This window comes from Mustela nivalis (genome assembly GCF_964662115.1).
Source record: "Mustela nivalis genome assembly, chromosome: 2".
In the NCBI taxonomy this organism is placed as follows: Eukaryota; Metazoa; Chordata; class Mammalia; order Carnivora; family Mustelidae; genus Mustela; species Mustela nivalis.
This window is the reverse complement of record NC_139021.1, coordinates 114,608,898-114,625,094: the sequence shown is the minus strand read 5'-3', so window position 1 is coordinate 114,625,094 and position 16,197 is coordinate 114,608,898. Positions and strand designations below refer to the sequence as shown.

Genomic DNA, 16,197 nt, shown 5'->3' with positions numbered 1-16,197 from the left:
GGCAGAGAGAGAGGAAGGGAAGCAGACTCCCTGCTGAGCAGAGAGCCCGATGTGGGGCTCGATCCCAGGACCCTAAGATCATGACCCAAGCCAGAGGCAGAGGCTTTAACCCACTGAGCCACCCAGGCACCCCTGACTATGTAAATTTAATTTCATTTATTAAAAAATAATAGAGATAACTAAATTACAAGAATAAAGAGCAGGAGGTCCAACAGAATCTCCTGTCCTAATAGAGAAGGCTTTTGTGCCGTTCAACATGGTAGCCACCCACCCAGCCACACTGGACAACTGAGCACTTGACACGTGCCCAGAGGAATGAACGTTATCATGCCACATAATTTTAATTAATTTTAAATTTAAGTTGATCTGCAAGCATAAGGTGAGTGGCTATCCTACTAACAGCGCATTTCTGGTCTCTTTCCCAGCTGCCCATTGAAATCACCTAAGCCCAGCCCCCACTCCCACCAGTTAAGTCAAGAACTGAAGTTGCTGTGGTCCAGACACTGATATGTTTTAATTATGAGACACTTGCTCCTTTCTTTTAATGTCATCCTTTCTATAAGAAATAAACAAATAAGAAAGACATGGTGTACTAGGTATAAAACTCAGCATGGTCTCGCCAGTAAAAGCCATAAAAGATATGGTTACTTATTCAAGACCAATGTCCCAGTGGTAAATTTCCTGGATAAATTAACATGAATTTCTTATGATTTCATTTGTTTCCTTTGATGAGTTTCAACAGCAGTGAATGACCCCACTACTGGGACATGGGTTCTGCCCACATGCTCTGACATGGGCAGAACAGAACTCACCACCACTATTCTGCACCCGAAGATCCAGAGAGGTTAAATGTTCTGTTGGTGGTCACGTGGCTGATGAGGGAAAAATTAAGAGTCAGGCCTAATGGCGAGTACCATGTTATTTTTATCCCACAGCGAGACAAACAACTATTAAAGTGAACTGAATTAATACAGTGTTAAGGCTGAAAATTCTTTTCCCTACTTGTGTTTACATTTGCAGTTCTAAATATGGAGAATGGAAAACACATTTCCAAAACTATTTAAGAGCAATGTTTCATAAACAAAACGCCACTGTTTAATGTTATATCTTCGGTTAAATTTGAGTTTGCCAGTCAAAATCAGGAAAATCTAGATTCATCTAAAAGTAAATAGGTACACATTTTTTGGAGTATAACTTGAACATACATATCAGAATTCATAAATGTGATCACATCTTTTGACTTAATAATCCTCAGACTTAGCATCTGTTGTAAGATACCGGGGGAGACTGATTAGTCCAAGAGTTTAGTGATTTCATCAAAACTGTCAAAAGTCTTAGAAGCATAGTTATGTCAACAGCCCAGGGAGAGTCAGATATATGATAACACATTCTTTTTTTTTTTTTTTTTTAAGATTTTATTTATTTATTTGACAGAGAGAAATCACAAGTAGGTAGAGGGGCAGGCAGAGAGAGAGAGGAGGAAGCAGGCTCCCTGCCGAGCAGAGAGCCCGATGCGGGACTCAATCCCAGGACCCTGAGATCATGACCTGAGCCGAAGGCAGCGGCTTAACCACTGAGCCACCCAGGCGCCCTGATAACACATTCTTAAAATGAAATTTATGCTCTATTCAAAGTCTCAGGTTTTAAGACCAATTAATGGCCCTGAAAACAGTTCATACTACTCTTAAGTTTTAAAAAGACACAAAATTGCATAGAATACGGTATATATATGCCAGAGCGGGGTAAATAGAGTAAAAACAAATTGGTAGAGCAACAGAATTTCTTCTACATTCTCAGCAGGTGTAAATTACAGTGACAACTTTGAAGATAGCTTGATGCATCCCAGAAACCTTAAACACGAGCCAATATTTCAATATTTCCACTACTAGGTAGGCCTTTAATACTTTGTTTCTTCACCTGACTTTTACCTATGAGTAGTTTTTGAAAATCAATTTAATGGGCTGCAGGCAGCATCATTTTTTAATAAAATAGGTCATAGTGCATACCACATAATAAAGAACAGTGTTGTCTTGCAACTTTTTGTTTCAGTTACACAAACACACATACACACACACACACGTGCACACACACAGATGTTTCAGGATTTTAACATAAAATGTATTAATTACTCTGAGCTATAAAAGAATTTGAAATCCATTGATTGTCCTAGAGCGACTCCTGTACCTCTGCCCCAAAAAAGAACTCTTAACCAGAAGACAGGTAGGAAATGTTCAAAATGACTGAACATAAACCCCAATGTCCATTCACAGAAGAATAGCACACTAGATATTCAGCATGCTTTGGCCCGCACCCACTAAATGCCAGTAGATGCAGGCACTGTAACAGCAGCAAACTCATCTTTAAACGTCCCCGTGGAGGGAGTTGACAACCGCTGGCAAACACTTTGTAAGCACTCGGCGATTACTTGTTGAATAAATAAACTAACACAAAAATACATGAAACAGCCAGAAGAATTAATGGCTGACAAGATTAAATTAGGCTACAGGGTGATAAGAACCAGAGTTTTATAATGAAATTTATCATAGCGTTATCTGGTTAATTTCTATAGACTCTTTTATTCGCTTCTGCTTCTGGTCATCTTTTGAAACTTTGGGGGCATTTGCTAGGGCTTAGGCTCTTCCTAACTAGCGAACAACCTGGACAGACAAGGTTCTTGGCCCCAGGGAGCTTATATCCTGCACGAAAACACATTAACAGGGAGCACATGGATGGGAGGATTTCCTGTAAATCCTGTCTACCATTAAATAGTATTCTCTGTCTTCTATTCCATCCTGTCCTCAATTTATACTTCCCACTTGCTCATGTGGAGGCAGAAACAAAAGACCTACCTTTTCCAGGTCTACAGGTAGGGAACCTATGCGGGCTAAGCCACTTAAAACACCTTTTTCTGGAATGAACACAAACTTCTACTTCTCAAAATCCATTAATGCCTATCAACACTCAAGTAGCATGGATTCAGAAACAGCAAAACTAATTTTTGCTGGCTAAATTGCTATATACGTACTAAAGAAATGAAGTTAACTCAGTGAGGATAATTCACAGCCCTTAAACATGACCTGCTAATCATCTTAAATAGCCTGACTCTAGGTTATAATGAAGGAGAAATTGAATAAGTCGAAGACAACACGTGAGCTACATTTTGAACTCCACCCCTGCCGAAGAGAGCTCTTTAACAACCGCCCCCCCCACACACACACAACCCCCAAATGAAAATTCAGGTATTATTTTCTGTAAAGAATATTTCAACTAATTACAAAGCAACAGAGAAAAAATGGTTTCTCTTATTGAATATGGAGACACAAGCTGTTGTAGAAGCACACATGATTTGTTTCAGGAAGAAGGTAAGAACACAGACTTGGAACATAACAGACATGCACACGACACCCCCTAATCCCCCACCCCCACCCCCAGCATCAGATGGGTGATCTGAAGGCTTTTTTCTTAGATACCACATGGTTAACAACACAGCCACCCTGAGGGCAGTTTCTTATATTATATTATATTTCTTATATTCCCTACACAATGGAAGTTTTGGACCATATTGTGTCACATGTCACATGTCCAAAAATGACATTTTTTTTCAAAGATTGTATATTTATTTGAGACAGTGATAGTGAGGAGAGAAAGAGAGAGAGAGCACAAATAGGGAGGAGAGGGAGAAGCAGAGCCTAAAGCAGGACTCAATTCCAGGCCCCTGGGATCATGACCTGAGCCAAAGGCAGACGCTTAACCCACTGAACCACCCAGGGTGTCCCAGGAATAACGTTTCTGATTGGCCAGTATGAGTCATATGTCCATCCCTGGAATCAGGAAAAGTGTCAACTCCAGGTGAAACATTTAGGCTGAGGATGGCAGAAGGCCTGGTCCCATCAGATTAGCATTTGGTATTTAGCATTAACTAAAAGAAAGGAAAATATATACTGGGTAGCCAAAAAAGAACATGTGTTTATCACTGATGAGAAGTTTGTTAGAAGGAGAGAGTAAATGGGGTGTTGCTGCAAGGGAGGTCAATTTTCTAATTTGTAATGTTAGCTCATCTGTTTTAGCTCCATGTCAGGGTTCTTGTAAAAAGTAAATCAGCATGTAGCAAAAGTATTTAATTAAGGAGGGTATGTATTGCATGGAGCACTGGGTGTGGTGCAAAAACAATGAATACTGTTATGCTGAAAAGAAATTTAAAAAATTAAAAAATTTAAAAAAGATATTTCATTAATATCTAAGTAATACTTTATAGTTAAATACGATCATTATTATCCAAGAGGCTGAGAATGTATCCTCTGGAAAAGTATTTTTTTAAATATCTGAATCCCATCACTACCACTCCGGTAACAAAGTATATGAACAAAACAATTAGTTGGGGTCAAGACTGTGTGATTCCTCCTTCCCTCTAGTCTGATCGACAGAAGCCCACTTTTATTTAAGAAATCCACTCTCCTCCATAGTACCACAGGCTTCTGTAAGCTGTAATGATAATGACATCTTTTGGCTCTGTCATCCACAAGGACCTTGGAGTCCTTTTATCCAGTCAAAGAAGAAGATTCAACAAAGAAGGAAGAGAGCGCTCTTTTAAACCACCTGACATCAGATGTAATGATCATCACTTCTGCTCACATTTCATTGGTCAGAACTAGATGCACATTTGACCATGATATAAGAAAGACCAGGAAATTGTCACTAGCTGGGCAACCACTTCTCAGAGGCAACACTATTCCATAGAAGGTGGTTAGCCATGTCCAGCATGTTGACTGAGACAGTAGTCAACCCTGAGACCAACTCTTGTCAAGGAAAGGTGGAAATTCTTGCGTTTTGGTTTCCTATGGCTGCTATAACTAATCATGATGAATGAAGTGCTCAAAAGCAACAGAAATTTATTCTTTCTCAGATTTGGAGGCCAGAAGTCTGAAATCAATGTGCCAGCAGGACTGTGTTCTCTCTGAATGATCTATGGAGAATGTTTCCTTTCCTCTTCCAGCTTTTGGTGGCTCTAAGTATTTCTTGGCCTAGAGATGCACAACTCCAATCCCTGCCTTCAATTTCACAGCGTTGTCTTCCCTAAGACTGGTTTCTTCCCTTCTTGTCTGCGAAGATGCCTTCTCTTCTAAGGTCACCTATCATTGGTTTAGGGCTTACCCTAATCCAAGACAATCTTATCTCAAGGTCTTTAGCCTAATTTACATCTTCAAAGTCTCCTTGTCCAAATAAAGTCCACCTACAGATTCTGGATGGTGGTATCTCTGTGGGTAAGTAGCATCAGGGAGACCACTATTCAAGCCACTACTTATCTTTGTGGTCCCTAGACTGGTTTAGGTTTAGTGTATATCTTCCATACCAGCTAAATAAGAGGAATTCATATAGTTTCATGTAGCTAAGATGCTACAAAACTAGTTCTTTACTTAGAAATGAGAAATATATTATAAGTGAATTAGGGGAAATTGGAGGGGCAGACAAACCATGAGAGACTGTGGACTTTGAGAAACAAACTGAGGGTTTTGGAGGAGAGAAAGGTGGGGGGGTTGGGTGATGGTGGGCATTAAGGAGGGCACATATTGCATGGAGTGCTGGGTGTAGTGCATAAACAATGAATCTTGGAACACTAAAAAATTAAATTTTAAAATATATGTATATAATTTCAAAACAAGTGCCAAAAAAATAAAAGAGCAATAGGCATTGCTAGAGGACAGCCTACATATGGGAAATAATGACAGTTATCAATACTATTTCTTCTGACTTTTATTAATTTGTCTGTTTGTGTATGAGGGGAAGTGGTGAGCAACGCGAACAAATGGTATAGACCAGAGTTCAGATACAAGCTCAGACACTTATTATATATGTAATCATGGGAAAGTTATTTCACCTCCTTAAGCCCCACATTTATCTACAGAAAATGGAGACAACTGTATTCCACAAGATGTTCTTGATTGCAAAGAATAGAAAAAAATCTTAATAAGAAATACTATTACTTCATGTAATCTAATGTGCAGAGGTGGAACAAGTTGAAGATATGGCTGGCATTAACGGTTCACTATTTATCCTAAGTCTTTATATTCTTACCTTCATTTCACTCTGCCACCCTTAGCATCATCTTCAAACTAATACTGGTTCTTCCTGTGACCAAAAGAAGACTGCAGTTGTTGTAGTCCATACCCAAAAAAGACAACATCCATTGGAAGAAGAAAGATGTCTCTTCCAATAAAATTGTCACCTCCTCATGTCCCACTGACTGAATTGGTCACATGTCCACCAGCCCACCTTAGCAAGATGGAAAGAGTGACCATGAATAGCTTAGAATCATCAAAGAGATGTTGAATCGTCAATCATCAAAGAGATGTTGAGGATTCAACCACAAATACCTAATACAATTACCTACCCCCACTTTCTGAATTAAACAGTGAAGGAATAAGTATATATTGACCTAGCTTATTTCCTGGCACTTAGAAGGCATTAAAATCACAGTGGCCCAAACCAAAGAAATTTCATCAATAAATCATCCAAAACAGAAAACACCAGGCCGAGATGTGTTCACTGAATAATTCTACAAAGCATTTAAGGAAGAAATTATACCAACTTTTTCCATTCTCTTCCAGAAGATAACAGAGAGAATATTTCCTAACTCATTTTATGAGGTCGGCATCCCCCTAACACTAAAACCAGACAAAGACATTCCAGGAAAAGAAAACTACAGACCAATATTTCTCATGAACATAGACTCAAGAATCCTCAACAAAATGTTAACACATTGAATCTGACAATGTATAAAAAGAATTATACACCATAACCAAATGGGTTTTCTCACAGGTATGCAAGGCTGGTTCAACATTCAAAAACCAACTAATATCTATTACATCAACAGGCTAATGAAGAAAATTTACGTGATCATATCAATAGATACAGAAAAAAGAAATTAACAAAATCCAATACCCATTCATGATTTAACAAACTAAAAACAAAAACAAACAAACAAGCAAAAAAAAAAAAAAAAAAACCTCAGCAAATTAGGAATGGGAAGAAATTCCCATGACCTGATAAACCTTCAGAAACCTACAGTTACCAACATTTCATGAAAAACTCAAAACTTTTCCACTAAGATCAGGAACAAGGCAAGGTTGGTCCCTCTCACCACTGCTTTTCAACCTCAGACTAGAAGTTCTAACCAATGCAGTAAAATAAGACAAGGAAATTAAAGATATACAGATTGATAAGAAAGAAATAAAGCTGTCTTTGTAGATGCCATGATCATCTCTGGAGAAAATCCAAAGAATCGACGCAAAAACTCCTGGAACAATGAAGTGATTATGACAAGTTTTCGGGATACATGGTTAATATATAAAAGTTCTTCACCTTCATTATACCAAGAGCAAGCAAGTAAAATTTGAAAATCAAAACATGTCACCATTTACATTAGCACCCCAAAATGAAATATTTGGTTTAAATTTTTGATATAAATGTAACAAAATATGTACCAGATCTCATGTGGAAAACTGCAAAATTCTGATAAAAAACATTGAAAAGTACTAAATAAATGGAGAGATATGCCATGTTTGTGAATTAAAAGACAATATTGTACCACATCAGTTCTTCCCCATTTGAACTATAGATTAAACAAAATTCCAGTCAAAATCCCAGCAAGTTATTATGTGGGTTTAAACAAACTGAATCTAAAGTTTCTATGGAGAGACAAAGGACCCAGAATAGCCAACTCAGTATTGAAGGGGAAGAACCAAACTGGAGGACTGACACTATCCAGCTTCAAGACCTACTATAAAGAAACACTAATCAAGACAGTTTGGCATTGATAAAAGAATAGATAAATGCATCACTGGAAGAGAATAGAGAGTCCAGAAATAGGCCCAAAGAAGCATAGTCAACTGATCTTTGGCAAAGGAAAACAAAACAAAATAAATAAATAAAAACACAAAGGCAATACAATAAAAATAATGACAGTCTTTCCCAATAAACATTGCTGGAGTAACTGGACATCCACACACAGAAAATGAGTCTAGACATAGAGCCTACACTCCTTGCAAGAAGTAACTCAAAGTGGATCATAGATCTAAGTGTAAAATGTGAAACTTCTGAAAGAGATACCACAGGAGAAAATCTAGAAGACCTTGGGTATGGCAATGGCTTTTAGATCCAATACCAAAGGCATGACCCATGAAAGAAATAATTGATGAGATGTACTTCATTAATATTAAAACTTTCATTCTGAAAAAGAATGTTAAGAGAATGAGAAGTCAAGCCATAGACTGAAAGAAAACATTGGCATATGACAGGTCTGATTAAAAAAATAAAACAAAAACATACAACAAACACATTTAAAACATATGAATAATTCTTAAAACTCATCAATCAAATGTGACCATCCTGATTTTAAAAATGGCAAAAGACCTGAAAAGATACCCAGCCAATTATCATATGGTTTCACTTATTTGTGGAGCGTAACAAATAGCATGGAGGACATGGAGAGATAGAGAGGAGAAGGGAGTTGGGGGAAATTGGAAGGGGAGGTGAACCATGAGAGACTACGGACTCTGAAAATCAATCTGAAGGTTTTGAAGGGATGGGGGGTGGGAGGTCGGGGTACCAGGTGGTGGGTATTATAGAGGGCACGGATTGCATGGAGCACTGGGTGTGGTGCAAAAATAATGAATACTGTTATGCTGAAAATAAAAAATAAATTAAAAAAAAAAGATACCCAGCCAAGGAATATATACAGATGCTCAGTAAGGACTTAAAAGGTGTTCAACAGGATATGTCATCAAGGAAATGCAAACTAAACAACAAAATACGACTATACACTTACTAGAATGGTCAAAATCCAAAATATTAACAACAACAAATGTAGGCGAGAATGTGAAGCAACAGGAACCTTCATTCATTCATTGCTGGTAGAAGGCACATGATACAGCCACTTACCAAGACCGTTCGGAGATTTCTTACAAAACTAGATATACTCTTACAATATGACTCATCAATCATTCTCCCTGGTACTTATCAAAATTAACTGAAGACTTACTCTGACACAAAACCTGAGCATAGATGTTAATAGAGCTTTATGCATAATTGCCAAAACTTGGAAGCAACCAGGATGTCCTTCAGTAGGATGGATGGATAAACCACTACATCCCAACAATGGAATATTGCTCAGTGCTAAAAAGAAATGAGCTATCAAACCATGAAAAGACCTGGAGGAGACCTGAATGCATATTACTAAGTGAAATCAAAGCCAATCCCAAAAGCCTACTAGGATTCCAACTCTGTGACATTCTGGAAAAGGCAAAACCATGGAGACAGTTAAAGGATCATTGGTTTCCAGACGTGAGGGGGGTTGAGGAAGAAAAGTCCGAGAACAGGGTATTTTTAGAGCAGTGAAACTACTCTGCATCGTATAGTGATGAATACTGTGTCATAAGTTTGCAATACCAAGAGTGAACTCTAATGTAAACTCTGGGCTTTGAGTAATAACAATGTCAATACAGGTTCACCCATTGTAGCAAGTACACCCCTCTGGTACAAGTTGTCCCTAATGGGGGAGGCTGTGTGTTGGGGCAGATAGGGAGAATATGGGAACTCTCTGTACCTTCTATTCAATTTTTTTTAAAGATTAATTTACTTATTTATTTATTTGACAGATAGATCACAAGTAGGCAGAGAGGCAGGCAGAGAGAGAGAGGAGGAAGCAGGCCCCCCACTGAGCAGAGAGCCTGATGTGGGGCTCGATCCCAGGACTCTGGAATCACGACCTGAGCCGAAGGCAGAGGCTTTAACCCACTGAGCCACCCCGGTGCCCCCTTTCCATTCAATTTTGCTGTGAACCTAAAACTACCTTAAAAATTAAAGTTTAGGGGTGCCACATATAATGTATGTGTCCTATAATACAGTGAATTATATTATAGGACATAAACACAGTTTATATACATACACAAAAAATATGCAATATTTAATCAGCCCCTGCTCACTGCCTGTATACTTCCTTGTAAATTCCATCTCAACACTCGCTGCCTCTGCAAATACCTTGTTTATTTTCTTTCTATGTAGATCTTTTCCTACATCTAAAATCCTAAATCTGTAACACACAGAAATGAAATGTGTCCTCAAAAGATCTGCCATTATTTCAGGATTTCACGTGTGAATGCCTTAACACAGGCTTAAAACTGTAAGCTATTCCTTAAAGAATGGGACCATATTTTAACATTGTTCTTCCTCTACTGTAGCACCTTGAGGTTTCTTCAATATATAGAGAATAGTTAACCATTAATGTCACTGAAAAGTCGTTTAAAAGACAAGCTACCCAAGCCATTCAAACACATGTGAGAAGAACCATTCCTTTGGAAACAGTGATATAAGATCAAAAATGAATCTTTCAGTTTCTCACCATGAAAAGTCTAAATAATGCATCGGTGTATTTGCTGGTTGTTTTATACTTACATAAATATTCACATACACAATTTAAACCTAAGGCTTTTACCCCCATGTCTTATTTTCTGTGCCACATAATCAGTGTGATAATTAAAGTTTTAGGAGTAGCACACAGCTGTTAGGTGCCACAAATATATTAAGCCACAAAAGTCTATTTGAAGGCAACATTTCTGAAAAAGGCTCACCACCTCATCTGTGGTAAGTCTTACAGCCTTTCACTCATTATAATTAGGTTCAACAGCCAAATAAAATGACTGCATTTAAGCCTGACAACTGAAGGTCATATTCAAAGCTGGAGGGAGGACATAGCAGAACATATGAGATGGAGTTTCTATAAAAAAAAACTTTCCCTCACCCTTTAGTGTCTGTACACACATCATCCACAGTTTAGGACTAGTTATTGTCTCACTCCTACAGATGCTGAAAGAAAATCAGTGCCAGGCTGGGAAAGTCTCATATTAGTGAAAAAAAATCAGCATTTAATAATTATTAAAATTTTAAGTGTCCAAACTACCTAAAGGAGTCCTCAGGTTCAGAGAAATACTTTTCAAAATTTCCAACAGTGTTTTCAACAGAGATAGGACAACCAATCCTCAAATTTGTAGGGGATGACAAAAGACCCTGAATTAGGCAAAGCAATCTTGAGAAAGAACAAAACAGCATCAACAGCATCATGTTCCCTGATTTCAAACTAAGTTACAAAACCATAGTAATCAAAACAGTATGCTATTGGCATAAAAACGGACCCATAGATCAATGGAACAGAATAAAGAGACTAGAAGTATCCCTAGGCATATAGGGTTAATTTATGACAAAGGAACCAAGAATACACAATGGGGAAAAGACAGTCCCTTCAACAAAACATGCTGAGAAAAGTGACAGCCACATGCAAAAGAAGGAAACTCGTTCCCTATCTTACACCAGACACAGAAATTAACTCAAAATGGAGTGAAGACCTGAATAGAAGACCCAAAAACAACAAGACACTTATTGGAAACATAGGCAGAAAACTCCTTGATGTTGTTCTTGGTATTGCTTTTTGGGGATTTGACTCTAAAAGCACAGGCAGTAAAAAGCAAAAAGAAACATGTGGGACTATATCAAACTAAAAAGCTTGTTTACAACCAAAGAAATCATTAACAAAATGAAAAGTCAACATTTTGAACAGGAGAAAATGTTTGTAAATTATACATCTGATAATGGGGTTAATATCCAAAATATAGAAAGAACCCCTACAGCTCAAAGGCAAAAAACCCAAACAATTTAATTTAAAAGTGGGCAGAAGATCTGAATGGACATTCTTCCAAACACATATTGTTGGCCAACAGGTATATAAAAGGTGTGGAGCATCACTAATTGTCAGGGGAAAGCAAATCAAAACAACAGGAGATGATACCTCACAGCTGTCAGAATGGCTAAAGTTAAATAGCAAGAAATAACAAGTGTTGGTGAGGTTGTGGGGGAAAGGAAACCCTCATGCACCACTGGTGTGTAAATTGGTGTGGCTACTGTGGAAAACAGTATGGAGATGCCTCAAAAACTTTGAAATAGATCTACCATATGACCTAGCAACTCCACTTCTGGGTATTTATCTGGAGAAAACAAAAAACAGTACGGACATTCCTTAGAAAGTTGAATATAGGGCTGCCCTACAACCCAGCAATCACACTACTAGGTATTTATCCCTAAGATACAAATGTAGTGATCTGTAGGGGCACATGCACCTGAATGTTTATAGCAGCAAATGTCCACAATAGCCAAACTATTGTTTGAAAGAACCTAAATTTCCACCAACAGAGGAATGGATAAAGATGTGGTGTATATATACAATGGAATACTTTGCAGCCATGAAAAACACAAAATCTTGCCATTTGTGACAACATAGATGGAATTAGAGAGTATTAGGCTAAGTGAAATAAGTCAATCAGAGAAAGACAACTATCATATGATCTCACTGATATGAGGAATTTGAGAAACAGGTCATAGGATCACAGGGGAAGGGAGTGAAAAACAAAACAAGATGAAACAAGAGAGGGAGACAAACCATAAGAGACCCTTAGTCTCAGGAAACAAACTGAAGGCTGCTGGAAGGGAGGGGGATGGGAAGGATAAGATGGCCAGGGGATGGACACTGGGGAGGGCATGTGCTGTGGTGAGTGCTGTGAATTGTGTAAGACTGATGAATCACAGACCTGTACCCCTGAAGCAAATAATACATTCTATGTTAATGTTAAAAATACTAATTCAAAAACATATAAGCAACCCTATGTTCACTGCAGCATTATTTACAATAGTCAAGATACAGAAAGTGTCCACCGATGGATGAACAGATGAAGAAGACATTACACACACACACACACACACACACTGGAGTATTATTCATTCAAAAATAAGAATGAAATCTTGTCATTTGCCACAACATAAGGGATCTTGAGGGCATTAAGCTAAGCAAAACTAGTTTGACAGAAATACAATATGATCTTACTTATATACAGAATCTAGAAAAATCATTTATAATACAAGTTCAGAGACACAGAGATGGGTTGCCAGATGGGTTGAAGGTAGACAACATGAGTGAAGGGCGTCAAAAGGTACAAACTTGCGGCCACAAGTAGGTCAGGAAGATCTGATGCATGGCATGGAGCCTATAGTCAATAATACTCTATTGCATATTTGAACACTGGTAAGAGTAAATCTTAGAAGGGAACAAAAATTTGTAACTGTGTATGGCGACAGATGTTAACTGATGGGTATAGATTTTAAACTTTTGTAGGCAAGCTTCTTTCTGAAAGCCCCAACTTCATTCTATCAAAGATATTAAGACATACAACTCTTAATAAAACAAATTTTTGAATTTTGAACAGGATTTTACCTTTTTTTAAAAATTTTATCATTTTTATTAACATTTTTTCCAGGTAATTCCATGAAAACTTGTAAGCTGTGAACGTGAGCCTCTAGCACTTCCTGAATGAAATGCCGTGTTTATGTCAGGTGATTCGCCAATGTTGACTCTTAAAGCAAGGATTATTTTCTTCATTGAAGAGATAAACTGGACTGGAAGAGCCCAAGGAACAGCCCAGGATTATCAGACTGAATAAAGAGCAGAGTTCGTGTCCAATGTGGTCTGGCCTCAAAATCCCTCAACTTTTTTCTTCATCTTCTGCCTTTCCAAGAAAATTTTGGTCCTCACAAGCCTGCTTGACCTGTCTTGGAATCTGAACATTGAACCAAGGCTTATTGCCCATAATTCAGTAGCAAATTAGTCATCTGCCTTGGAGCTCCTTACATGGGTATCTGAATTTGGACAAAAGCATCATATCTTCCCCTAACTACACTGCAGACAACCTTTGGGAACACTGAGCTAATTCAATCATCCCTCACTTCCCCTCTCTTGCTTCTGACCTACATGCTTTGAAAAGGCAAGGCATGATAACACTGTTAATAACACTGTTAAGGAACACACAGCTTTTGCTAACAGTAAATTAAAAGTTTCTATGGGAAAGTCAAGGGGAGCCTGTTTTCTGTAAATACCATTCTGTTGAGTACAAAGTAACATGATCAAAGACAAATTATTGTATAGATCATAAGTTAAGCTGTACAAATATAAACACAGTGATATAAAGGCTACCAAAACAGACTATCCTTCAATCCCTTGAGGTTTAGATGCAAGAACACAGTCTCAGTAGCCACTAAAAAGAGACTGTACTTGAACAGAGGAATGAGACAGATAATCATTTCTTGTAACGAAGAGAATCATTCTCATGCAGGTGGGAAAATATTAAAGGAACTATGTCTCTAAAAGCCTCTAAGATAATAAAATAGGTAATGTCTATTTTTCCTTTAAAGTGTTTATTTTGACATAGTTTCCGATTTAAAGTAAGATACTGCAAAACCAATAAAAAGTCCATATTTTTTTTATCCTTTACCCAGATTAGTCAAATGTAAACATTTTACCATATTTACTTTATCCTCTCTCCCAACCCCATATGTACACAGATACACACTCTCTCTTTCCCCCTCTAAGTTTGGACAGAAGACCCCTTTGCCTTAAATATATTAGTGTGTATTTCCTAGAAGCAAGAGCATCTCTTAGATAAATATATTACAGTGATCACAACTAATTCTTTAAGACTTTATTTTTATGTATTCTCTACACACAACATGGGGCTCGAACCTACAATCCCAAGATCACGAGTCACATGCTCTACTGACTGAGTCAGCCAGGTGCCCAATGAGAATTAATGTTTTAAGAAAGTAGGTCCTTTAGACTGGTCCTTTAACTGGGAATAATGTCTCAGTATTTATGTTTTAGGATACTGGTGGTTTTTGAAGAGCACACCCCAGCCCAGTTAGTCTTTGTCTGACGTTTTATAATTTGATTCAAGTTTGCACTTCTGGCCGGAATTGGTGCTGTGTTTGTCCCAATTCACCCTATCAGGAGACACTTGATGACAATTTGTGCCATTAATAATAAATGGCTAGCTGCAGTCACGGGTTAAGGTGACTATTGCTAGGTTTCTCCACTATAAAGTTAGTATTTTAACCTTTGTAATTAATAAACATTTCGTGGAGGAGATGTAAAAGCAATTTGAGAATTTTACTTTAAATCCTAGAAATTATCATTTAAATGCTTTCCCCCTCTTTTGTTCTCATTAGTATAAGCTATCCACAATCCTGAATTCTCAAGAGGTTTAAAAAAAAATCCATTGTATCTGAAACACTCATGTATTTCAAATGACATTAGATATGTCTATTTTATATAAAATATAAACTTTTCTCATATATTTTTAAGGGCAGAAATACTCTTATGGTTATAGGTACTTGATAAAGGATAAAAGATTTCCATTTTTATATTCATTCTTATTATTCTTGGAACTACATTCCTACTCACCCCCAAAATTTAGATGACAACTGATTGTAGTTCAAAGTAAGGCAAGGTCTGGTAATATTTTCTAAGAAGTGTTTATTTTGGAGAAGTGCCATTGGCACATCTTATCCTTTGGCATTAAATATAATCTAACTACAAGGGGGGAAAGTCAGCATTGGATGTAGTTCAGAATAATTGTGACTTTCTTCTGGATAAAGTAGCAAAAACACTTGTTTATAGACATGTCTCATTATTTAATAAAAAAAAACAAGAGGGTTTTGCAACAATGTCTCTGACAGTTCCATGCAGAGTGGTTTGGGGCGGGGGAAGGAGTGATAACAGATACCCCATGGAAATTTGCTGCTGTTAATCCAGAGAAGAGATACTGATGCACCAAAATGTGAGTCAGGAGAGGGGTGCCTGGGTGGCTCAGTTGATTGTCTGCCTTCAGCTCAGGTCATGATCCCAGGGTCCTGGGATGGAGTCCTGCATCCAGCTCAGTGGGGAGTCTGCTTCTCCCTCTCCCCCTACTGGTGCTTGTTCTCTCTCTCGAGCTCACCCTCCCTCTCTCTCTCAAATAAATAAATGAAAACTATTTTAAAAAGATAATTCAAATGATGAACCGATAGGATTTATGACTATATGGACAGTAAGAGTAAGATAGAGAGATGTCAGGGCAGTCCTCTGGATTCAGTCTGAATCACCGAGCGGACAGACTGTCATTTACTAAGAAGGGGAGATGGGGGAGGTAGAAGGAGTTTTGCTCCTGTGGCTTCTGAGATGCCCTCAAGGCATCAGGTGGATACCCTCAGGAAGCAGTGAAATGTACAAGTGTGGAGCAGCAAACAGGTCAGGGTGGGACCACTGGGCCAAGTGCTCCTGGGTGTTGA

The 16,197-nt window shown here is 38.0% G+C and overlaps 1 long non-coding RNA gene across 2 annotated transcripts in view; it reads left to right on the top strand.

The window, feature by feature from the left end:
• The window catches only part of LOC309859896, a 43,722-nt gene extending 27,901 nt beyond the window's left edge, over positions 1-15,821 (top strand). For both annotated transcript variants that reach the window (XR_014309027.1, XR_014309028.1), the window contains exon 4: positions 13,356-15,821. This is a non-coding gene — a long non-coding RNA (uncharacterized lncRNA). The remainder of the gene's footprint in view (positions 1-13,355) is intronic.
• The last annotated feature ends 376 nt before the right edge of the window (positions 15,822-16,197 follow it).